Source organism: Natator depressus, chromosome 9 (assembly GCF_965152275.1).
Source record: "Natator depressus isolate rNatDep1 chromosome 9, rNatDep2.hap1, whole genome shotgun sequence".
Taxonomy (NCBI): domain Eukaryota; kingdom Metazoa; phylum Chordata; order Testudines; family Cheloniidae; genus Natator; species Natator depressus.
This window is the reverse complement of record NC_134242.1, coordinates 61,776,524-61,803,593: the sequence shown is the minus strand read 5'-3', so window position 1 is coordinate 61,803,593 and position 27,070 is coordinate 61,776,524. Positions and strand designations below refer to the sequence as shown.

The window sequence follows — 27,070 nt, the reverse complement described above, 5'->3', positions numbered from 1 at the left end:
CATGGTCAAAAAAGATCCCGTGATAGAGGATTTTGTCCCAGTGATCCAGCTAAAGTTTCTTCTACCTGCAACACTGTGCATTGTTCTGCACTGTAGCTGGATACTGCCCTCCATATTTATTACATCATACCATTCAACAGCCTTCTAAAATCATGAATATTGGCAAGTGCAGGCACAAAATTTGCTCACCACAGTGATGAAAGAATTAATATTTTGCTCACACATCCAAGTTAGCTACAAGCCTAGAGCATTGCACGGCTGTTGTAAATAAGTAGTTTGCAAAACATTTTGGGATTGTTTGAGAGCACAGGCTCTGCAACCCCTGTCTGATCAAGTATTGCAGCTCATAAGGTACATGTACAAATCAGACCTCTTGCAAGAGCTAAGGTCAATGGGAAAGGAGGAGAAAAGGTAAAGCAAGTTTAATGGTGAAATTTCCACTGTGAATTTAAGTCGGTCTCTGAACATTAAAATATTTTCTGCACCTAAAATTTCAAACGTACCACCACAAAGTTTTTTCCTGGAGATTCACCTTCTTTGCACTAATAGCCAACGTCATTTGGCAAGATTCATTTGTATTTAGCAGATGCATATGCAGATTAGATCTGACATCAGTTTCCTGATGAGTTGCCAATGAGCTTTTGGTGTGCCAAACTTTTATTTCGCCAACCCAAGTAAATCATTGACATTAAAGACCAAGTGACAAGGACCTACAGGAGTTTCAAAATGCCAGCCTTTACTAGTCTAAACAATAAAGATCCAATGTAACTTATTTTAGGCCTCACACCTAACAAGGTAGAACAGAGTTGCTAGGTGACATTTCTTAAACATTGCCACTTACACCTGGGATTCATTTGGCCACAATTAGTATAGATTTAACTGATTTAAGCTTCAAACATTCACCTGGAGCTGGGGTGACCAACCTGAGCCTGAGAAGGAGCCAGAATTTACCAATGTACATTGCCAAAGAGCCCCCCCATCAGCTCCCTCACCCCTCCCCACGCCTCCCACGCACTGCACCGGCAGCCCCGTGCCTCCCCTACCTCCCCACACCTCCTGATCAGCTGTTTCATGGTGTGTAGGAAGCTCTGGGGGGGAGGAGCGAGGGCACGGCAGGCTCAGGGGAGGGGGTGGGGAAGGGTGGAGTCGGGGCAGGGCCTGTGGCAGAGCCAGGGGTTGAGCAGTGAGCCCCCCCCAGCACACTGGAAAGTTGGTGCCTCTAGCTCCAGCCCTGGAGTCGGTGCCTCTACAAAGAGCCGCATGTGGCTCCAGAGCCACAGGTTGGCCACTCCTGACCTGAAGCATTCCTCACCGCCTGGGGGAGGTTCTCTTGTGCAACAGCCCCAGGCAGCCAAAATATAATTCTTGTGACCTGGTTCCAGCAATGTGGACTGATGAACTGGCTCCTCCTCCTCTACGGTCAAACACGGTAGAAATCAATGAGATTTCTCAAGTGTTTTTCAGAGCTGATACTCGTAGTCACACTCTCCATTTGAAGACATCAACTTTTTGTCTTCAGTGACGGGCAGGCACCTACGCTGCTCAAACTGGGTCACAGCAAAAAATTAACAGATTATTTTCCATGAACTGAATGTCACCAGCACAGACTGATAGGATGTGAATGGCATTCCTCAGCAAGCTGAAAAATACACTGAAAGCAGGCACTGAAAGACCATGCCCCTAAGACAGTCCCGAGGTGACCACAGGCAGACTCTCCCACATAGCTTCCTTCCACCCACCACCCAAACCGAAAATACTTCTCCCACATGCAACATACACTGAAGACCTTAAGATCTGGCATCTGATCTGGAGTGAATTAGCCAATCTTGTGAGGCCAGAGCAACTCAGTTTTGTGGGCGTTTTTGGAAGGAAGACACTGATTACTTTGTTCCCAGCCGACAAAGCTAAGTAACATAAGAGACTCTGGTCTCTTATGAGAATGATAGTTTTTATATTATATATATATAAAAAAATAGTTAGTTTTTTAAGCTAGGCCAGGAAGTAGGTGGCTGGAGCCAGAAAATGTGTATGGTTGAAACTGAATAAGTCTGCCAAACAAAAAAAAATATATATATAATCAGTCTGGGGCAGCATCCCACTCAACTCTTTCCTGGCCCTACAACTTCACTGCTACACTGACAATATCTGTCTCCCATGTCTAAATGCTTTTACTCCCACTTCAAACCCACTTTCTAGGCTGCTACTGACATGCAAAAAAAAAATAAAAAAATAAAATAAAAAATCCAGTTTGCTGGACAATTCCAAAAATGATTCTAATGGAGTATCTGGCTGCCAAATACTTTAATCGGAAACAAATTTTTACAAGCCTTGATAGTTTTTGTATTTTTCTGGCTAAATCCTCTTGTTTGTAATGAAATTTCCATTCTAAAGGACACAACCAATAGCCTCTCTCCCCCACGTAGGCAGTGATAACAATCATGAAAGTCACTCCTGACAATCACTACGACTGTTTATAATGTTCACATGCAGAAGAAGCTAACAGCTTTGAAACAACTTTACCGAGGATACCTCAAAACTCCACAATACAGCAAGATTACTAGTTTGTTTATCAAGTTTCCAGGGAAGATGAGACCATATTTCCTTGAATTTATCCTGCTGTTCATTTAACTCCTATGCAAAAGGAGTAATAGTTTCTGAAGACTGGTTATTTCCCTCCAGTTCACATGCCAGAAAAAAAAAGTCATTTTCCATTAAAATAATTGCATCAGCATTGATATACTAAGACAAGATCAGAGACAAAATTATTCATCTTTACAACATCAAAGTCTTGGAAGAAGGTCTCAAATTGCCCCTTTCTACTTCTGAAGGCAAAGTTTATTAAAGTAGCTCTGAACTGAAATTGCACTAGTGGATGCATTACTTAAATGCCCTAGTAGAAGAGCTCAAGGAACCAAGAGAACCCTACAGACCAAGATAATATTTCTTGGAAGTAAGCTGCTTTCTCTATCAGAATGGCACATAGTGAAAGTATCACGGGTCCACAACAATGACGCTGTAGTCAAGGTTGAACAGCTAAGGTTATATCAGTGTTTCTATGACAACTAAATTTCAGGAGTTTGCAACTCTGCAGTCAATTTGGCCCGAACTGAAATTAACATGCCACTCCTGTGTATTGCATGAAACAGATGAGTCATTATGAAATAAATCAACGAGAATAAAAATGTTCCTGTTTTATTTACTTGCTCAAAAATATTCATTCCATTTTACCACAAAACCATTACCAGTTCACTAATTATCATAGCAACGTGCATTTTAAAATCAAAGCTTACTCCCTCCTCCACAACCCAGTTTCACTTGATACATTCAACTCTGACGTCCCAGCAGGGGTTTGTCACAATAATGTCTATCACAACATACTGAGATTATAAACAGTGATGATGGGTTTCCTATAAATAGAAGGAATCTTGGGATGCAGGAGAGGAAGCTCTTAAAACTGAACAGTCTTCAAGCAGCAAAAAAGAAGAAAAACAATATTGGTCAAGTACGCTTTCCATACAAGTTATTTTTTTTCAGGTTTACTGCTGTCTGAAAATGCCCTTTAAGTATTTTTATTAGCTCTGTTGAAATCTAAGCTTCAAGGTTCAGGTTTCAAGGCTCACTATGCATGTTTAAATAAACATACTTTTAAAAAACCTCTTCTTAAATTTAAAGAACTTTGGGATTCTAGTTATAGAGGGTTTCCCATTTCCAAAATACATCACTGCACTGTAAATTGACACGCTGCTGCTTTGCAAATTTAGTCTTGAAGAGAACTGTTTCCAGCCAAGCACTAGGAGCAGCAAAGGATGAAGATTACTACTTGAATATTTGTTTTACAGCATCTCCCATGAACTCCAATCAGGATTGGGATGGAGCTCCATTGTACCGTAAACTGTAAAAAGTTATATGTTAGGGTCCGTGCCCCAAAGATGAAGGATGACTTGCCTGCCTAAGAGACAACATTTTTCCCGCTTCAAAAACAAGGAAATTAAAATAATTATGATTCCATAGTCAAAGCTTTAAAGTCAAGAAATGCAAAGCTACTACAGCCATGTTAACTCAGATGTATTGCACATGTATATTTCTCTGTTCAGATGCGATTCTGACTCTCTTCCTGTTAGTAAAGAAGTATATCACAAAATATACTGGAAGTGCAACGAGGCAGAGTTAACTGCTGTAGGAACCTTAACTTTTGCATTACCTGGCTTAAGGTTGCATAATTAAATATCTTAAATGTTGCATTAAGTTGGTTGCATTAAATTTGCTGCATTAAATTATTCTGTTGGCAGTGGAAAGGGGCAGGTACACTTGGCCTGCTGGAGCTGAGAGTTGCCAGGACTTCCATGAATATCTTAGAAGTTTAGGTCAGTACCATAAAATACCACCTGGTCTTAATTTTGTAGAAAATATCAGCCTGTAGGCAAATCATTTTATGTATTTATCTAGCTCTGGGTGAACGATCTGCTCCAGTAAAATAACCATTAAGATCATCCTCTGGATTCTTCACATGACCAGCATATTTTGAGATTCATAATGATCACAGACAACATATACAGCAGGCTCAATGAGGCCTTTTAACCCTTAGAAGACTGTAAACATGCCCTCTGGCTTGCAGTCAGCAAGCACTTGTTAATGCAATATGGGCTGGGAGAGAATTTAAGAGATATTTTCAAAGGCACAAAGGGAAATTAGGCATCCAGTTCCCATAGAATTGTCAATAGGAACTGGGTGCTGAATTCCAATTTGTTCCTTTGCAATTAGAAATATCGTTGTAGGGGGAGATTTCCAGATGGTTGGCAAGAACCAGTGAGTATTAACAGAATTTCTCTCACATGGATGGGGTGACTAACTATTTTAAGGAAAACTCCCAAGGTGAAATGAAAATTAAATACAGACTTTTGCTGAAAGCTGCTAACTAACCAGGCTCTGGGAGTGTTCTCTGCAAAAAAACAACATTAACATTAGGGCTGCCAAGTGATTAAAAAAGTTTATCGCAATTAATCGTGCTATTAAATAATAATAGAATACCATTTATTTAAATTTTTGGATGTTTTCTACAATGTCAAAATTTAGAGCCTGCAAGTCCACTCAGTCCTATTTCTTGTTCAGCCAATCGCTCAGACAAACAGTTTTGTTTACATTTGCAGAAGATAATGATGCCTGCCTCTTGTTTACAGCATCACCTGAAAGTGAGCATAGACATTTGCATGGCACTGTTGTAGCCAGTGCCGCAAGATATTTACATGCCAGATGCGCTAAAGATTATGTCCCTTAATGCTTCAACCACCATTCCAGAGGACCATTCCATTCAACCACCATTCCAGAGGACATGAGTCCATGCTGATGACGGGTTCTGCTCGATAACCATCCAAAGCAGTGCAGACCAACGCACGTTCATTTTCAGAATCTGAATCAGATGCTACCTGCAGAAGGTTGATTTTCTTTTTTGGTGGTTAGTGTTCTGTAGTTTCTGCATTGGAGTGTTGAAGTCTTTTAAGACTTCTGAAAGCATGCTCTACACCTTGTCCCTCTTAGATTTTTGGAAGGCACTTCAGATTCTTAAATCTTGGGTCAAGTGCTGTAGCTATCTTTAGAAATTTCACATTGGTATCTTCTTGCGTTTTGTGAAATCTGCAGTGAACGTGCTCTCAAAACAAACAACATGTGCTGGGTCATCAGCCGAGACTGCTATAACATGAAATAAATGGCAGAATGATGGTAAAACAGAGCAGGAGACATACAATTCTTCCCCAAGAAGTTCAGTCACAAATTTAATTAACGCATTATTTAATGAGCGTCATCAGCATGGAAGCATGTCCTCTGGACTGATGACCGAAGCACGAAGAGGCATATGAATCTTTAGGGCAACTGGCATGTAAATATCTTGCGACACCAGCTAAAACAGTGTCATGCGAATGCCTGTTCTCACTTTCCGGTGACATTGTAAATAAGAAGCGGGCAGCATTACCTCCTGTAAATGTAAACAAACTTGTTTCTCTTTGCGATTGGCTGAACAAGAAGTAGGACTGAGTGGACTTGTATGCTCTAAAGTTTTACATTGCTTTGTTTTGAGTGCAGTTATGTAACAAAACAAAAATTACATTTGTAAGTTGCACTTTCATGATAAAGAGATTGCACAACAGTAATTGTATGAGGTGAATTGAAAAATATTATTTCTTTTTATCATTTTAACAGTGCAAATATTTGTAATAAAAAATAATTAAGTGAGCACTGTACACTTTGAATTCTGTGATGTAACTGAAATTGATATATTTGAAAATGTAGAAAAACCATCCAAAAATATTTAATAAATTTCAATTGGTATTCTATTGTTTAACAGTACGATTAGTTGTGATTAATTTTTTTAATCACAATTTTTTTGAGTTAATCACGTGAGTTAACGGCAATTGACAGCCCTAATTAAAATATTTTCCTCACTCTGAAATCCCTTTGGGACTACTTGGTTTGCTAAAGACATCCCGAAATGCGTCAGATCAGTCACACCTTCAGCAAACCAGCGGATTTCATGGTAGAAGATACTTTTCTCCCACAAAATTAAAACATTCAGCTCTGCACTGCCTCCTCACAAATAGGTTACTTCCAGAGCACATCATAAACACTGTTCTTGCCCACAGACATTAGGGGTTTCCCATGCAACCAGAGATCTCCAGCCCTCACCAAAGCATATATTATGGGAAAGAACACTTTGTATGCAAACGAGATTAAGAATAGTGAGACAATTGATTTAAACAAAACATGCTGTAGAGGTAACAGTTTTAAACTCTGCAATCTGACCAGTCCACATCTTACACCCTTAAAGCACACATTCTCCACCACCTGTTATCCCAGACCAGGTATCTGAGACCGACTTTCTGTATTCTAGTACATAGATATCATCCTCTCTTCATTCACTTGTACCAATTATACTTTTCAGGTTACTTAGCTGTGCCTGTTTTATCCTCTAACCAAGCTCTCTTCTTTACACACATCCAGTTATGCACCTCCATGTGCCTAGAGAAACCCGTACTGCAGTCTGTCACGCTGTGCCTGCTGCATGTCTTTTGAGTCATTCACTTGGCTTAACATGTCTAGACTGTGACCCAGGGACCCCTTGATGCCAACTGGGAAAGGGCAAGGGGATGCATAGGGTCGTACATGAATCCCCTGAGTTGGACAGCTGCATAATAGTTCAAAGGATGGCACGGGAGGTCTCTGCAAACAGCCAGTAGCCCACTGGTCACCATAATCATTGTGAAATGTCTGTATCGACAATATTTAAGGAGTTTTGTGTCTATACTGAAAATTATGCTCTTAAGATCCTGGAGTTAGGACAGGTCACCAGGAGGTGACATACCTCAGAGATGTTCCTTTCGAGCAGAAGGTAATGGACACCTATCTCCTTGTCTGTCCATTTGGGTATGGTGTATTGTACACCTCACACTGTATGTCTATTTGATACTGAGCCAGATGTGTATTGAGAAATTGCAAAATGATCTGGCAGATCTTGGAGTGCAAAGAGACTGAATCCTTCATCTAGGAGGCAAAGTAACAGCATGCTTCTCTCATGAAACAAGGGGTCGCAACCTGCCTGGCTGTAAAGTGCTGCAGAGATTTTGAGAGTATTAGACATGAGAGTATCTTGTTAATTAGTGTAGGCTCGAGAATGCATGTTATGATTTTATTTTATATGTAATCATTTGTTTCTAATATGTGTACTTGCAGCTACTTGAATCTCTGTGATTTGTTAAATAAACTTCTGATTTCACACTAAGTCAATCTAAGCGCTATGAGTTTGGCAGAGCAGTGCTCTGAGATGAAACGGGTCAACTGGGGTATTCCGCTTCTTTGGAAGCGGTGGCTCCACGAATACTGCAACTGTCCAGTGAGCAGTGGTTTGTTTCCAAACTTGGAAACAAAGGATGGAAGGAGGACCTAAGGGTCAGAATGTGCCTATCGTTCACCTGTAGAATGACAGCAGGGCCTGTGAGGTCTGGCGGGGCAGGCTTGCCTTGCCTGTGGCCACTGGAGTTGGGAAGTGACGCCAGCAGGCACAGACAAGGATGCCTCATGCTAAGGGCAGGGAGTAGCATAGTGCCTCATAACCCTGGGTACCCCTAGGAAGCATGTCTGTTTCATCTGTGCCCCCCAACCACCATCACCATTATTACAGGACAAGAAGAGAGTTCTAAGAGGAATTTGAATGAGAAGAGGACAGTGGCTCACCAGACCAGAAATGGAAGGGCATGCTACGGGAAGGGAGCAGCGAGGAAGCGGAAGGGGTATAGTGCAGTAAGAGACTAAGGGCTTGTCTTCACTACTGGGAGACTGATGCTGCTGCAATCGATGCAGAGGATGTCAATTTAATGGGTCTAATCATGCTTCAAAGTGCCTCTCTGTCATGAATTTGCTGGTAACTTTATGTCTCTTACTACACACACTGGGGGTTAAGACAAAGAATTTGATACTAGTGGTAACTATGTGTAACATGCATGATTTTTGGAAAAATCTTTGGTACAGTTTAGGAGCGGTAACAAGAAAATCCTTAAAGCTTGGCAGAGCAGAGAAAGCATAACCAATCTAGAATGCTGTGGGAAGGGGAAACTGAGGCACACCACCTCATGACATTGTGGCTAAACGCCAAGACACCTACACTTTAAAAGATAGTGACATCTACATTATGTACACAATGCTAAGCACCACAATGTTTTCTGGCACCCTGGGAACAGACACCCAGAACTTTGCAAGAACACCTGTGAATGACATTACAATGTTTGGTTTCAGAGTAACAGCCGTGTTAGTCTGTATTCGTAAAAAGAAAAAAGAAAAGGAGTACTTGTGGCACCTTAGAGACTAACCAGTTTATTTGAGCATGAGCTTTCGTGAGCTACAGCTCACTTCATCGGATGCATAGCATATCGTGGAAACTGCAGAAGACATTATATACACACAGAGACCATGAAACAAAACTTCCTCCCACCCCACTGTCCTGCTGCTAACAGCTTATCTAAAGTGATCATCAAGGAAGGCCATTTCCAGCACAAATCCAGGTTTTCTCACCCTTCCCCCCCCCCCACACACACACAGACACACATACAAACTCACTCTCCTGCTGGTAATAGCCCATCCCTCTTTGAAACCTCTCTTTATAATGCGCATGATAATCAAGGTGGGTCATTTCCAGCACTAATCCAGGTTTTCTCACCACCCCCCCCCCACACACACACACCCCTCCAAAAACCACACACACAAACTCACTCTCCTGCTGGCAATAGCTCATCTTACAATGTGCACAGCAATAATCCAAGTTTAACCAGAACGTCTTGGGGGGGGGGGGGGGTTTGTAGGAAAAAAACAAGGGGAGATAGGCTACCTTGCATAATGACTTAGCCACTCCCAGTCTCTAACACTTGGAGGTTGTATATCCAAAGCCAAAAAGGGATTTTAGGCCTACTGCCTCTGTATTGGTCAGTGACCAACCCTCTGGCAGTAATCTCAGAGGAGAGGTATGACATGTCATTCCATATTCTTTATGAAAATATGCTTATGATATGAATAGGACATAACCAAGATATACTTTATGCAAGATGGCTCATGTGAGATCACTGGAAAGGTTATGATTTACTGAATGCAATTATCCTGTTTGTATGCACGTATCATTTCTGTACCTGAAATTAGGAATACTGACTATGTATCTGTTTTTCAACTATGCTACTTTGGGTGATGCCCAATGCTAACACTTCAGGTACCACAATAGAAAAGCCAGACAGGGTGGATGGCCCATCCACAAGGACAATGGATTGTAAAAGAGCTCAGGGCTTCTCTACACTGGCGCTTTACAGCGCTGCAACTTTCTCGTTCAGGGGTGTGAAAAAACACCCCCAAGCACTGCAAGTTTCAGCGTTACAAAGTGCCAGTCTAGACAGTGCACCAGCGCTGGGAGCTATTCGCCTCGTGGAAGTGGTTTTTTAAGCAGGCTGGGAGAGCTCTCTCCCAGCGCTATGCCGCAACTACACAAGCCACGCTTTACGCCACGGCAGCGCTTAACGTTGCCAGTGAAGACGTGCCCTTAGTCTTCTGTCAACGTGTGGGTCAGCCTGTGAAGAACGGCTACAAGGGCCTTACAGAATCAGGTGGTCTTGTCATCTGATACTAAAACATTACCTGGGACTTCTTGTAACTTTCCACTGTAAGGGAAGAGGGGTCAAACTAGGAAACAAAGGACTCCCGCCTTATGCGAATCCTATTTAAGGGTGGGGACTGACGTAATCCAGGTCATCAGTTCTCCCCTGCTACCCTCACCCAAGATGACTACTGGAAACAGCTAAGACTGAACAGGAGGGGAAAAAACTGGGCCCAGGCTGGAAGGGCATCTGGCCTGTGAAAAAGATTATTAGAACCATATTTAGGGTGAGAACTCACATGTAACCAGTTGCTTTCGTGTATTAAACTTAGTTTGCATGCTCTGTTTTATTTTCTTAGTAATCTGCTTTGTTCTGGCTGCTACCTCCTTAACTACTTAAAATACACCTGTTATAGTTAATAAATTTATTTCTGGTTTATGACATAACCCAGTTTATGTGATTTCTAACTGTGGGGGAGTAAGAAATTGTGCATACTCTCTTCCACACAACGGGAAGAGGTGAATATCTCTTTGGGTCTGTACTCCAAGGGAGGTGGACATCTGAGTGCTGGAGCAAGTCCCTTAAACTGAGTCTTCCCAGAGCTGATCTGCAGCTGGGTATGGCCCTGCCTGTGTGTGTGTTAGAGCAGTGGTTCCCAAACTAGGGGCATCATTTGTTCAGGGAAAGCCCCTGGCAGGCCGGGCCGGTTTGTTTACCTGCCGCATCTGCAGGTTCGGCTGATCACGCCTCCCACTGGCTGCAGTTCGCCGCTCCAGGCCAGTGGGGGCTGCGGGAAAGGCGGCTAGTGGCCCATGCCACTTCCCGCAGCCCCCATTGGCCGAGAAAAGCGAACCACGGCCGAACCTGCGGACACGGCAGGTAAACAAACTGGCCCGGCCTGCCAGGGGCTTTCCCTGAACAAGCGGCACCCCTAGTTTGGGAACCACTTTGTTAGGGAGTGGTTTTCAAACTTTTTTTCTGGCAACCCAGTTGAAGAAAATTGTTGATGTCCGTGACCCAACAGAGCTGGGGATGAGGAGATTGGGGTGTGGGCTGTGGGGTGGGGCCAGAAATGAGAGGTTCAGGGGGGGCTCTGGGCTGGGGCAGGGGTGGGTCAGGGCTCTGGGCTGGGGGTGCAGGCTCCGGGGTGGGGCCAGGGATGAGGGGTTTGGGGTGCAGAAGGGGGGCTCTGGATTTGAGTGGGGCTCAGGGATGAGGTAGGCGTTTGGGGCGTGGGGTTGGAATGCGAGCTTACCTCTGGCAGCTCCTGGTCAGCAGTGCAGCCCGGGTGCAGAGACAGGCTTCCAGTCTGTCCTGGCACCGCGGAATGCACTGCACCCCAGAAATGGTGAAAAGGCGGCTCTGCGCAGCTCTCGCCCACAGGCAGGGCCATCCTTAGGCATACGCCGCTGCATAGGGTGCCCGAAAATTTGGGGCACCCCGGGGTCTTAGCGTCCACCCTACCGCCTCTTTCTATCCCTGTTCTGATCCTTCCTGCAGGCTCCCACAGCTAGCTGCTGCAGCCTAGTGAGTCTTCCTCTGGAGGGAATCTAGTAACATTGTTTCATGTTCTCTGTGTATATCAAATCTCCCCACTATATCTTCCTCCGTATGCATCCGATGAAGTTAGCTGAAGCTCACGAAAGCTTATGCTCTAATAAATTTGTTAGTCTCTAAGGTGCCACAAGTACTCCTTTTCTTTTTAAAAGTGAAAAAGCCTTCTAGCCTGCCAGACCTATTAGCACAAGATTGAAACTGTTAAAGAGCCATTCAAGTGGTAATGAAGCCATTTCACAGGCATTTGCCAACCCCTAGGTATATACTATCAGTTTCTGACTTTAGTGACAAAAACAGGAGTGCATTACTGTAATATTTACTCAGAACATGTTAGTCTACAGGATCTTAGTTTAAAATTTGCTTTAAAAATATTTTATTAGTATGTTGCTGAAGATTATAAAAATCACATCTCTAAAAAAAGCCTTGCATAGATTTTTAGATGCACAATCTGAACCAGCCAATGGGAGTGCAGAGCTGGTGCTCAGGGTGGGAGCAGCATGAGGAGCCGCATGATCCCCCCACCTAGGAGCCAGACCTGCTGCTGGCCGCTTCTGGGGTGCAACACGGTGTTGGAACACGTAGGAACTAGCCTGTCTTAGCTGTGCAGCACCGTCAATGGCACTTTTAACGACCCAGTCGGTGGTGCTGACCAGAGCCGCTACGACCCAGTGCCTTCCATTCCGCGACCCAGTACCGGGTCGCCACCCTCAGTTTGAAAACCACTGTGTTAGAGGAGGTTTCAAGAGCCTGGCTCAGCAAGACAGGTTAAAGGGGGTCATCACAGGCAGAACAGATAGACTCAGTGGTATCTCAGGTTTCAGAGTAACAGCCGTGTTAGTCTGTATTCGCAAAAAGAAAAGGAGTACTTGTGGCACCTTAGAGACTAACCAATTTATTTGAGCATAAGCTTTCGTGAGCTACAGCTCACTTCATCGGATGCATACTGTGGAAACTGCAGAAGACATTATATACACAGAGACCATGAAACAATACCTCCTCCCACCACACACTCCTGCTGGTAATAGCTTATCTAAAGTGATCATTCTCCTTACAATGTGTATGATAATCAAGTTGGGCCATTTCCAGCACAAATCCAGGTTTTCTCACCCTCCGCCCCCCCCCACACAAACTCACTCTCCTGCTGGTAATTGAAGTGAGCTGTAGCTCACGAAAGCTCATGCTCAAATAAATTGGTTAGTCTCTAAGGTGCCACAAGTACTCCTTTTCTTTTTGCGAATACAGACTAACACGGCTGTTACTCTGAAGCCCATCCAAAGTGACCACTCTCTTTACAATGTGTATGATAATCAAGGTGGGCCATTTCCAGCACAAATCCAGGTTTTCTCACCCCCCCATCCCCATACACACACAAACTCACTCAGTGGTATCTCAGTACATCAGGTGACTTCCCAAGGGGTCCATACCATCACAGCCTCCATTATCCAGCTCTCCATATTAACCGAACTGGGGCTCCGGCAGACAGCCCTGGACAGCAGGGCTCCAGTTTCAGCTGAAGTCTGAGCCCTTGCTGCCTGGGGCAGGCAGCCCGAGCCCCACCACCCAGGGCTGAAGCTCTTTGCCCATTCTCCAGATTATCCAGATTTTTAATCATTTTGATTTGACCCCAGTCTCAATTAAATTGGATAATTGTGGTTCCACTGTATTAAAAGTAATTCCAAATCTCAAAAGGGGATCAATAAGATGCATACTCAATAGAAATCACTTTTCATAATGTTTCACTGCTGCGCTATGGTAATCCTTATCTGTTGTTCCTCACTGAATTATGTCCAGTTTAAATGCAGGCTCGGTGGGGTGGGGAACAGTCCTTTTTGACTAAAAAGCACTACACAGACCATAATGAGTACTTGTGGCACCTTAGAGACTAACCAGTTTATTTGAGCATGAGCTTTCGTGAGCTACAGCTCACTTCATCGGATGCATAGCCGATGAAGTGAGCTGTAGCTCATGAAAGCTCATGCTCAAATAAACTGGTTAGTCTCTAAGGTGCCACAAGTACTCCTTTTCTTTTTTCTTTTTACGAATACAGACTAACACGGCTGTTACTCTGAAACAGACCATAATGCTGTTTAAAAACAAAACAAAAAACAAAAAAAGCAAAGGATTTTCCCTTCACCAACATCATATTCTCACCCTTTTCTGTCACAGAAAAGCCTATTGATCTATTGACCCCACCAATAGTCTCACCTCATCTGAAATCTACTGTAAACAGGTATTTCTGGATGCAGTTCTAGGCTGCCTGAAACTGCCCAAAGCGCTGCATTAATCCAGAAAAGACTTGCCCATTTTTTGCACCATAGGACTAAGTCATGAACACTGCATGTGGTTCATTTACTATGCTTACTTCTCTTAAAGAGCTTGCTACTAAAGCTTAAGAAACCAATGAAGAGAAAACTGGACTAAACACAGCTGTAGTAAGAACTTGATACAAGGAACATGGACTGAATAAAACCCTTCAAATGTAGCAAAACAGGAAGTTGCCTATTTCCAACCACCCAGGTGTAGATCTAGGTATGTAAGGGTATCTCTACACTGCAGCAGGGAGTGAGCCTCTCAGTCCAGGTACATAGACCTGCACAAGCAGGGCTCCAGCTAGCATGCTAAACATAGCAGTGTGGACATTGCAGCTCTGGTGGAGACTCAGAGTCAGGTGGACTTCAGAGCCCCAGCAGCTGCCCAGATGGCAACATCAACATGACTATTTTTAGCCCACTAGCTCAAGCTAAGCTAGCATGAGTGCTACCCAGGCTGGGAATCTCGCTCTCCACTGCAGTGTAGACGTACCCCAAATGGCTCCCATCACTATAGTACATGGGTGCAATCGATGGCACCCTTCTTTTGACTGCAATGGAAATACTGAGCCACTCTTGTGCAAGTGAATTAAATCTAGTCAATTGGCTTCTAAAACTGGACTTCTGGCACTGACAAAGCAAGCTCTATAGAACAAGGATACAAAGTATTAAAAGCAGAAATGCTGTGGAAGCCTTGGGAAGAAAGGAAGGCATTGCTTCATCTTGCTCTTTAGTACACCTCCCTCCCTAAAGCCAATTACAGAGGCATCCAGTCCTTGGTCAGAAGACCAGAGGCTGCTGTATGGAGCCCATGGGCCGCATGTGGTCCATCAGGTAATCTGATTGTGGGCCATGAGACATTTTGCTGACGTTGACTCCAGGGACGTGCTGGCCGCCGCTTCCCACAGCTCCCATTGGCCAGGAACGGTGAACCACAGCCACTGGGAGCTGCGGGGGGCCATGCCTGCAGACAGTCAAGGTCAGCAAAATGTCTCACGGCCCGCAATCAGATTACCTTGATGGGCTGCAGGTTACCCACCACTGATATGGATCCTTGAAGGTTTAAGGGTGGGGGGCAAGAAGCTATGAAGATCATTAAGACCCTTCTGTTTCCACACACACACCCCAATCTCACAAATAACCAGGCGTTCAAAATCAAACCAGATATTTCAAAGAAAAATCTCAAATTACTTGCGATGACTGATGGTGTTTAGGTACTGCCAACCCCACTACAGCAAACACTGAGTAGTATTAATGCTTAAGATCTTAATTTGTTTTAGTTCTGTTTGACACTTGTAAGAGGTTTGCCTACAGAACTGTTTAAGAACTGTACAAACTTCTGCACCATGACAATAATGAGCCCATAATATATTAGAGTAAAACAGATTATGAGATTTCCAATTCCCTGTATTAACCTTACATGCCAAATGCCCAAGTTTACCTTATTGTGATTAGTTTGTATCAAGTAGTATACTCACAGGGGTCTTTTTAGGAACTGCCTCATCTGTTTTGTCTTTGATCACTTTCCAAACTACATTTGAGAAATTGAAAAACCGTATGTAGTCCCATCCTCAGGAGGGACATTCAAAATCTAATCTTCCAAAACCAGGATTTATAGTACTTTAGAAGCACAGTTGCAATAGCTGTGTATATGAATCCACTCTGCATTATGAAAGGTGTGCCAATCAACATTTCAAATGTGAATAATTAAGAGCATGATGCAAAATACTTATTATACACACTTTGTGTATCCCATCCCAAGACTTGCCATTAGACACTGAAATCTAACTACCAACTGTTGATAAGTCTGTCCCCAAAGGTGTCACCTTCTACTCTACCAGTGGCCTGTTACTACTTAATCCAATGTACTGCCACTCTGACCCTGCAAATATAAATTCTTGCAGTCTCCGCCACACTTCCATACATTGACCCACATCTCAGACATTGCTGAATGCAAAACAGGAGATTACAAAGAGGTATTAAGGAGAGTGGGTGGTTTGGCATATGATGTTTGGGAATAAGCAAGACTGCTAGCTGGAGCTAAAAAGTTTGGCTTCTGCTGTAGTCTGGCACCTGGTTTATTGGTGGTTTTGAGGGAGAAAGAAACCAGCTGGATTAGTTTTAAAACCAGCCTGATGGTAACATCAGCTGCTATAAAACTTTTGCTTGCATTCCAGACTGAATACATACAAAGAACAGCATAACGAGAGAACACAGCCTCTTGCAAAGACGGATTTTTAAATGAAAAGTTAGAATTTACTTTACCCTTTCCTTCAAGACTCACTTCTTCCAAGACACCCGCAAGAAGCTGCCCAAATAATAATGGCTAGGTAGAGGGGCAGCTGGGTATATGGGATGTGTATATATTAAGTTATGCATATTAATTGTATCCCTGTTCTACAGCCTTAATATGGTACGTTGTGATGTTTCACTCCATATTCTTTATTAAAATATGCTTATGATATGAATATGACATAACAGATGTACTTTATGCAAGAGAGGTCTTGTAAAATATCATTGAAAAGGTTATAATTTACTGAATGTGATTATCCAATTTGTATGCATGTATCATTTCTGTATCTGAAGTAAGGAATATTGACTACGTATCGGTATTTCAACTATGCCCCTTGGGTGATGCCCACTGCTAACACTTCAGGTACAACAATGGAAAAGCCAGACAAAGGCGATGACCCATCTGACATCAAGCTCCTGGAGTCCTTAACCTCAACTGTTAGCCCAGTAAATGAAAGGTTAGCTACCAAGTGTTTAAAAAAAAAAAAAAATCTTTTCAGTTATGCAATCTAATCAACCAATGTTTTAGACCCTCTTCCCCATCTTTAAATCTTGCAAATAAATGCATTCCATTCATTGTATTTAAACAAGTTGTACATGAACAGCAACTGATTATCTAGTAAGAGAGAGACCCAATTTCCTAATTGTAGGTTGCAATGCAACAACTGCAGGAGTGCCTCACAGCTGAAAATGCTAGCAAAGATCAAAGCCAGTGACATATCAGTATTATAGTTATACTACCAGAAAGCAGTACCACTTTCTGAAATACCAGGGCTGCAGCCTTGCCCCTTAGCTATACACAACCTTATTTTTTGCACAAATCAATAAAACTGAATCAAATCTCAATCAGGGAGAGTGAGGCTAGGGAATTACTCAAGGTATTTATTTAGATCAAAAACACTGCCTCATAATTTGACCCAAAAATGTAATGACTCTGGTTTTGAAATGCAGTTGAGTTAGCAAAATAATTTCTATTGTAATAGAAGGAATAATCAATGCTGTTATGCAAGGAAAAAGGAAAAACCCAGCATGACAGTGAAGTACAACCTCCCAATAACTTGCTACAAGTAGTACTTCCAATATGAGACAACAGAAATCAAGTTTGGTAATGGAGAGACAATGGTGGTTTACTAACTTTTTTAATTCCACTACTTTTTGTTATAGGAAATAAGCACACCACTCACTGGCATGGGGGAAAAATTCCCCATTTACAATTACATCACCCAGTAAGTGTTTTTATTATTAAAGCTGCCCAGAGAACTGCTCTTGGTTCAGTGCTATTCCAGCTCTATCAATTATCTGGAAATAAAACTAAAAAAATCATTGCTGCTGAAGTTTGCAAGTGATACAGTTCTAACGAGCAATCAAAATTGCTTGGAAAACTGGACTCTTCTGAACACCATGTTTTAACACATCCAGATGTACGTTGTACAGTTAGAAGCCAGGAACATAGGTCACACTTCGTGGAGAGTATTTTGGAAAGCTATTATGAAGTGGCCTTAGGGTCACAGTGGATAAGCAATTCATCATGAGTGTGATGTGGTGGCTAAGATATAATGATTATTTTTTTAAGTCAACTATTGTTCAAGCAATAAGAATATTTATTACATTTATTTACAAACAGAAGATACGTAAACTTTACTTTTAGTGCTCACTTCACTAAGTTAAGTGGCCACAGAAAGCACAGTAATTTTATGCCCAACCTACCCGGCAATAGTGCAGGACAATGTTATAACCATGGCTTGAAAAATTTGCCAGGCACTTCCTAGAAAAAGAACCTACTAGCCCAAATGCAGATACAGAAGACTAGGGAAAGGGCATGCTACAATGAGTTACAGGCACCTTGACAACAGCTGCTGGGAATTCTAGTGGAGAGATAACCCTAGATCTGCTTGGGAGCTCCACCTGTAGCAGCATCTAGCTAGTAGACATTTATCAAATTGAAGCTTCACCCCTCTTTCAGTGCTGAAAAGGAGAAAGAGCTTTCTGCCTCTTTCACCCCATCAAGAGCCCCTACCCACTTTGAAGGGAAGGTCCTAGCCACAAATTTCTACCACTCTCACCTAAATGCATGTACACATTCCATCAGTAAACAAAAGGATCAGTCTACTCTTCATCCTCTACTCCCAGATCAGTTTATTTTGCTATTTTGTGACGGTAAGGTCAAAGATATACAGTTTATATTTCAAAAGGTGGTGAGATTTGCGGTGATTCTAATAACTTGCAGGTGAAAGTTTCAGGCATGGGCCAGTTACAGATAAAGCCATCTCATCTGCAAAGAATGGTTGCTGCAAGGACGAAAGTGGGAGGAAAAGAGGTCTCTGCTACGCTACCCCATCCTAGTCTGGTTTTGGGTCCTCTTTCTACTGTGAATAACTCCAGCACCTCCTTCTGATGCTGTTGCTCAGCGGTTTCTCAAAGAGAACCAAAATCAGCAGGATGTTTCACTTCTGCCAAAAAGATTCTGAGAAGTAACAGTAAAATAGACTGGAGTTTTGTTAATTTCACTCTACTTGGCAAATCTATGAGCAGCAGCACCAGAGCTGTGTGCAGACTCAGGAAAACTCTGAAACCTCTGTTTATACCCACAAGCATTTCTTCCATATGTAGGTGAAGACATATGATGCTGTTACAGACAATAAGTTACGTACAGAAACACAAGTAAACTACAAAGAGAAAACTCAGTGGAAAACTGTGTAATTTGAAACCTGGCCTGGTATTTACAGATGGGCCAATTTCTTTGTAGCCCTCTTAAAAGATAGTTTTCTGGGTTCCAAAATAGTGCATCACCACACTGGGTACATTAAGATTCCCTGTTGATATCTATTCCCTGCTTTTCCTTGGACATTGGGAGCTATACAAAAGAATACACAATCAACTGTATTGTAAGTGCTACCTGTATTACAACTTTGGAGCACAGCTTGGTGATCATATTTTGCATTAGAGTATTAGGTGAAATGCTTTATTCATTTGATATAGCAACAGTCCTGCTAACATCCAAGAAATCTGATTTTCTACTTCACATATTAAATTACAATTGTAATTTACTGTTCGCTAAAAAGAGATGTCAGGAAAGTCCCTGATCTTGCAAAAATAATTCTTGGGTCAACATCACATTAAGGAAGGTTTTAAAGATAGGAACTTCAACAGCACAAAATACAGTATCAGTTTCACTTCCTTTTAAAACGACCTCCTTAAATAAGCACACTTAAGGGCTTTCAGAGTGTCCCCAGTCCCCACACAAGAGATTATCCCTGATTTTTTGGTACTTGGTCCCAGGGCATTTGAATTTTGTCCCTGAGTGCTTGCACAGAGACTTGAATTATGTGCTTTGAGATTAGTCAGTCTGCCATGTAAGAAGTGGTATAGCCTTTAATGAGACAGTGACAATATCCAAAGTTTAATGGGTGAACCTTACTCACCCATACCCCAAATATTGCTAAGTAAACCTACATGCTCCCTTTTCAGAGGGATTTTCTCTTCAGACAGCTGATCTTACAAGACCACCAGCACTACCATTATTGCACATCCCACAGGATCAGAGAAACTGAGAACAGAATGTTCTTCTCTGCTGCTGAGATGCACTCTGACACTGATTTGTAGTGCAGGATCAGATGTATGTTTACTCTGAAAGTCCACATTACAGGGGGCTGTTTGATCTAATTGTTACTCCAAGTTTTCTAGTCTGATAGCCAGTGTTCACCTGGAACATTTATACTAAGAGAGGTTTCAGAGTAACAGCCGTGTTAGTCTGTATTCGCAAAAAGAAAAGGAGTACTTGTGGCACCTTAGAGACTAACCAATTTATTTGAGCATGAGCTCACGCTCAAATAAATTGGTTAGTCGCTAAGGTGCCACAAGTACTCCTTTTCTTTATACTAAGAGAGGTTAATGTGTTAAAAGGGGGGCATTTACCACACTTCATTTGCTTCAGATTCCCCTCCACAGGTTCAGTGAATTCTCCTTTCATTCTTATGCTATCACTGTAGCATAAAAATAAAAGTGAACTTGCTTAGAAGAGAACAAGGGAAACTGAAAGGCTTCAGGGATGGGTTTTGGGTAAGGCATCTGCTTTTCGGTTTTAACCGGTAACACCAATAAAAGACCCACAATACAAAAAAAGAAACTGACATTTATCTAATAAATGCCAGGAAAAACATCAGAAATGGTTACTTGTATCTAAGGGCTTGTCTACACCGACAGTAATGCACACTATGGGGTGTGATTTCTGAACTGCACCAACATTTTGCATATGAACTGTTCCACACAGACCCTGATGGTGAAACAGAACTACATTAAAGAGCAATCAGGCAAATTAAAGCAGTTACTCATTACAGTATATACAAAGAGAAAGCCCGCCCCTCCCACAAAAAAAAACCACCAAAGTTTTGGACATCTACCTAGAACTCAAAAATTGCTAAAAATAACCACCCTTGTCCCACAAAATTAAATATACCCTGAAAACAAAAGCCCTAGTTATGGGACACAAAGTCTTTCACCTCTAGGTCACTACATGAAATACAACCCAAGTCAATAGTGAAAATCATTACCTTTTGAAGGCTGGTTGATCATCTTTGTGAATGACTTGATATCACTCAGGAACCAGCTTTAGGCCAAGACTCTACATCAAAATTTGCTACATTGCTGGTAAGGTCATCCCCACATATGGCCCCTCCAAGTCAGACATGATGCACAATGTGGGGCAGGAGAGATGACAACACAGTGTGGCGGTAGCTCAAAAGACAGCTGCTTGTCCTGGTACTCAGGGAATACTATGATGCTATGTTTTTCCCTTAAGCTCTTTGGTCACCATTTTTCCCCATGTAGGGCAGTGAAGATTCTGACACTGAAACCACAGTTCTGGAGGTGATTGATTTTATTTTAGGAAAAATAAGCAAGATCAATCAGTGTATATTCTCTGGGAGAGGGGAAAAAAAATCACCTTCAGGTTTATGGTCCAAACATAACGATCAGTTTACATTTTGAAAACTATTTCATCGTGTAGAGGTACTGATACTTAACACTGAGATTAAGAGTCAGGCTACACAATGGGGTAATTCCTCTGTGGGGGTATGCACTGCAAAGGTGTGAATTCTAAAGCATACTGACATTTTGCCTGTTAATTATTAAATGTCTAGTTGGCAGCCAGTATCAAGCGGAGAGCCCCAAGGGTCAGTCCTGGGGCTCATTTTGTTCAATATCTTCATTAATGATCTGGAGGATGGCATGAACTGCACCCTCAGCAAGTTTGCAGATGACACTAAACTAGGAGGAGTGGTAAATACGCTGGAGGGTAGCGATAGGATACAGAGGGACCTAGACAAATTAGAGGATTGGACCAAAAGAAATCTGATGAAGTTCAACAAGGACAGGTGCAGAGTCCTGTACTTAGGACGGAAGAATCCCATGCACCGCTACAGACTAGGGACTGAATGGCTAGGCAGCAGTTCTGCAGAAAAGGACCTAGGGGTTACAGTGGACAATAAGCTGGATATGAGTTAACAGTGTGCCCTTACTGCCAAGAAGACTAACAGCATTTTGGGCTGTATAAATAGGGGCACTGCCAGCAGATCGAGGGACGTGATCATTCCCCTCTATTTGACATTGTTGAGGCCTCATCTGGAGTACTGTGTCCAGTTTTGGGCCCCACACTACAAGAAGGATGTGGAAAAATTGGAAAATGTCCAGCGGAGGGCAACAAAAATGATTAGGGTGCTGCAGCACATGACTTATGAGGAGAAGTTGAGGGAACTGGGATTGTTTAGTCTGCAGAAGAGAAGAATGAGGGGGGATTTGATAGCTGCTTTCAACTACCTGAAAGGGGGTTCCAAAGAGGATGGATCTAGGCTGTTCTCAGTGGTACCAGATGACAGAACAAGGAGTAATGGTCTCAAGTTGCAGTGGGGGAGGTTTAGGTTGAATATTAGGAAAAACTTTTTCAGTACGAGGGTGGTGAAGCGCTGGAATGTGTTACCTAGGGAGGTGGTGGAATCTCCTTCCTTAGAGGTTTTCAAGGTCAGGCTTGATAAAGCCCTGGCTGGGATGATTTAGTTGTGGATTGGTCCTGCTTTGAGCAGGGGGTTGGACTAGATGACCCCTGAGGTCCCTTCCAACCCTGATATTCTATGATTCTAATTGGTCCACATAGACCGTTCTGGTGTGCACTAAAGGTTCCAGAGTGCACTTTCACATAGCACAAGTTTCAGAGTAGCAGCCGTGTTAGTCTGTATTCGCAAAAAGAAAAGGAGTACTTGTGGCACCTTAGAGACTAACAAATTTATTTGAGCATAAGCTTTCGTGAGCTACAGCTCACTTCATCAGATGCATTTCAAACAGCGCTATGTGAAAGTGCACTAGGGAACCTGTAATGCACACCAGAAAGGTCTATTAATTGGTCTATGTAAAAAGGTTAGTGTGCTTTAGAAATCACACCCCATAGCATGCACTCCCCCACCATGTAGATAAGCCCTAAGTGGGTGATATTTGCCAGGCCTCCAACTGAAATTTAAAATGTGGAGACTATAGAAAAGTCAACTTGTAATAAATTAAAACGGTTCATATTTCAACAGGGCAAAAAATATCCTGTTTGTTAGTTCCAATTGTGGTAAAGTGCATAAAACAAGTGTGAAGTGTTGATATCAAGCAGTCTGAATTATCAGAGGACAAGAGGTTTTTAAACTTATAGAATACAACACATACTTATTCAAAGTCCCATAACAGACTCCTGATCTGATTGACCAACTTTTAACAAAATTTCTTCTGGGAAAAGACTGAATGTGAGAATTTGTATACAGAAAGTGACCTGTCCCAAAGAGGAGTGTATGTGTTTAAAAAAATCTTTTAAGGGAAGCTCTGTCAAAACTTTAACTGATGAGTCAACATATTATTGTTTAGTTTAAACTTAGCTCTTCACTCTGTTATGTACGATGAAGTCTTTATTAGACCTCACTCCCTAAATAAAGCCTGGCTTAGAAACAGCTTCACTACCTAAAGTTCTACAATAACTTTACGTACTTGTCTGGGGGTGAAGGAAAGGAAATATTCAATTTTCACACCACTTATTCTGAAGACTATGCTTAGACAAGAATCTAAAAGGAGAAAGTTTTAAATCCTTTCTTGCTACAATCTGTCATCCCACAGCCCAGGAGAGGCAAATGGTGAAATATTTAACTGCAAAGGAAAAATGTGACCTAGAAACTCATTTGTAAACCCATGAAGGGTTTAACCGCTCAAATTGCATTTTCATAGCAATAAGAGTACATTCTGCTGCCAGCCATACACAAACGTAAAGTCTTTATGATATTCCTTACCTAAGGCACTTCAGTTTCCTCTGCTAATGCCACCTCTGCAGAAGACTTACACACTCTTCGGGGTGCAGAAAAATAAGGAAATTGGATTGCTTTAAAAAGAAGCATCAATTGAAAGGCTGTTTCCAATGTTTCATACAAAACCCAGGATCTCCTGCTGTATTGCTATCATTGTTCTAAGCACCAAGGAATATGGTAGTCTTCTCTACCACTGCCTCTCGGTTACCTAATTACACTGACTGGTTGTTTTATTTTCCCGAAGTTAAAGACGCATAGATGAATGTAACTTGTGTCTAGGTTACAAATTCATTACATTGTTTTGAAAGAAACATTGTTAAACAAGCTATTGTTAAGCATCACTGCATTATATTTATAAACTAATTTACATTCAGTGTAAACTAGTAACCTTTGCTTACCGTACAAGCAAATCTACCTTGTCAAAATGAGAACAAAAAATGTGGCTACACATTTAGCTCTCAATAAATCTTAATTGAATCTCAACACACTGTACTTCAAACTCACTTCGGATCCAATACCACAGTGCTTAAAGTATAACTCCACTTAAATTCCATGAACGACTTGCCAGAGGCTATAAGAGCTGTCCCTTGGTGATAGCTGCACGTGGAAATAATAGTGATGCTTGCACTTGTATTAGCAAACCACGCTTCTTTGATGTAGCAGCAGCAGCAGCACTTGCAAATACCAGTTCACAGCACTTCCAAGTGCAAGCATCACTACTAGACGTTGAACCCCTGAGTTTTCAGAGTTGCAGCTATTGAATACCAAAGACTTGCTGACGCATATCACTGGTTGAGAGTTCTTCTTTTACAAAAGTTGGACAACCAGGCAGCATAAGTGACGAAAACGTTCTTTTAGTTTGCTGGCGAACTCTGCCCTTTCCTTCCAGATGAGGAACCAGTCACAGCTACGTATGTATTTGTCATCTCTAAATTGAATTATTGCAATTCACCACATTTGAATCTGAACATGAAAACAGTGTGAAGGCTCAAGCTCGTGCAAACTGCAGCTGTCAGCGTTCTCCAGGATTTAGGCTGTAAACACCTCAAGCCTGTGCCTCAGTGCCTCCACAGGGCTCCCACCCTGCCTCTGATGCTAGTCTACAGCCTCAGTGCTAACCTTCAAAGAAATTAATGTATTGGGACCCTGTTAGAGACCACAGTTCCATATATGAACCAGATAGTTGCAGACCACAAAGCCTTGAAAGCATCTTGAGGCAGCTGGGGACAAAGAACTCAGCTGAAGGGATTCAGTTGTTAAATGAGCTTCCAGAGGAGATTAAATGAGTCTGACTACCTTTAGGAAGGTTTTGCAGTGTTTCCTATTTGGTAAAGCTCTCCACCAGAACAACATTCATAACTGTCTCCCTGCCCTAATTTTTTTTTTTTTTTTTTTTTTTTTAAAGTACAGCCCACCACAAACTGAGCTTTGTGTGTCCTGAGAACACGGTGAGGCAAAATATCCATGAATTCCACAAGGATGTTCACTACTGCTGATCAGTTTCATATAGCAAGCACACAGTTATTACAAGAGCAGGCAGTACATATCCCTACGATATATAGGTCTAGGCATATGTTAAATGAAAGATGCTATATTACACCTTGAGACAAATGAAAAAAGGTTTCATAAATGTCCTTTTTGCCGCTTTGCTCAACAAGGACCAAGGAACTTGGGAACCTATCACAAGACCCCATAGTCCCATTTACAGCTAAAACTTTTCATCCTAGAAGCAGTTACTTGGTTCCTGTAAGAATTCACACAAGAGCCACACCCTTTCTGACACACTATATGGAGTCTGAACTGTAAATGCAAAATGTTCCCTATGCCCAGGCAAACCAGAAAGCTGCTGCAGGTCTTATATTTTTAAGAGGACTTCAAAGTATGTATAAAGCAAATGGGCCCCAAACTTTTCAGTGATGGGGACCACTTTAAGAGATTGCCAATATGATTGTGAATAAGCAGGTAGCTGGTCTGCAAAACAACCTACTTGCCCATATGTGATCCCATGACAACCCTGTGGCAACTACAATGGCTGCTTACACTGGAAAAGAACATCAGGCAAGTGATGCATCCATAGCTGTTTATCTGACACCCTTTCATGAACAGCTAGCACCATGTGACAAGACAATTTTCAACAGGCCACTCTGGTTTTGCCCCAAGCACCCCACCTACAGCAGCCTAAGCCACCCCCCTGCACAAAGCACCACTGAAGATCCCAGTCCAGCTCTGTGACACATCTGGAAGGACACGATACCAGGTGATCGACCTGGGCCGTTTACCAGGGACAGAAGCTCGCTGCTGAGACAGCATCTGCAGAGGGATTTGGCTAGCTTCAAGATAACGCGCAGCTCGAAGACCGTACTGCCGCCGAACCTGCCCAGCACACGCCTGGACCCTGCTGCCCTCTGCTAGGGAGAAGGGAACCTGCAGCGCTGACACCCCGCATGCCAGCACGGTCACTGAAGAGGCAGCACTGGCCAGAGGGGAAGGGGGTCTCCAATACCTCAGACCCCCTCCAGCTTCCCCCCACCCCCAATCGCCTGCCCCGGGGCCCCTCCAGCTTCCCCCCACCCCCAATCGCCTGCCCCGGGGCCCCTCCAGCTTCCCCCCACCCCCAAACGCCTGCCCCGGGGCCCCTCCAGCTTCCCCCCACCCCCAATCGCCTGCCCCGGGGCCCCTCCAGCTTCCCCCCACCCCCAAACGCCTGCCCCGGGGCCCCTCCAGCTTCCCCCCACCCCCAAACGCCTGCCCCGGGGCCCCTCCCCCTCCTTTCCACAATGCCCAGCACCCTGCCGGGGCCAGCGGCCGGCTGCGGGTCTCCCCGGGGGCTGCTCGGAGGCCGGGCGCAGCGGGGCGCTCACCTCTCGGGGGGCCAGCGGCCCCGGGAAGGCGTGTCTCAGCGGGCCGCCCGGCTCCCCGCAGCGCTGTACCTGCAGGAGGGAGACTCCATTCGCGGCGGGGGTGGGAAGCGGCTCAAGTGACCGTCGCAGGCGCTTCCATCCCGGGCGCTACCACCCACTTTCCCTTCTCAGGAAGCCAGCGCGCTGCCGCCAGCTCCCGGGGGGGAAGGGAGGCGCGCTGGCGCAGCAGCAGTGCGCCCCGTGAAGCCGCTGTGCCGCCATCTTTGCTGTTGGCAGGGAGGCACCATGCTCACGCACCTTCTGCAGCCTGCCTGGTGTATAGCAGAGGAATCAGCGTCTGATCCGTCATCCCATTCTCTCCTCAATCATGGGGTAGAGAGGGTTAGGCGGATAGGAGTTTGTGGGTGTTATGGACACAGGCAAAGGGGGGATAATTGTACTGGGGCCGAGCTCAGGGTGCTCCCTAAACATAACATGTGTGTAAATAAAGTGAAATGGCGGGGGGAGCAGCTTACATGAGCTCTCAGGGCCCGAACTGTCTCTCATCAGGCCTAGCACAGGGCAGGATGGGTGGAACCTCTGCCAAATTTCACAGCTGGATTCTA

The 27,070-nt window shown here is 43.4% G+C and overlaps 1 protein-coding gene across 2 annotated transcripts in view; it reads right to left on the bottom strand.

Moving 5' to 3' along the window:
* LOC141994192 (H(+)/Cl(-) exchange transporter 5) overlaps window positions 1-26,648 on the bottom strand; it is a 97,826-nt gene extending 71,178 nt beyond the window's left edge. Inside the window, exon 1 of one of the 2 annotated variants that reach the window (XM_074964370.1) lies at window positions 26,535-26,648. The gene's annotated coding sequence lies outside the window, so the exon portion shown is untranslated. Of the gene's footprint in view, window positions 1-26,465 lie in introns of both variants that reach the window. The other variant, XM_074964369.1, reaches the window with a different exon arrangement.
* Between the last annotated feature and the right edge of the window lie 422 nt (window positions 26,649-27,070).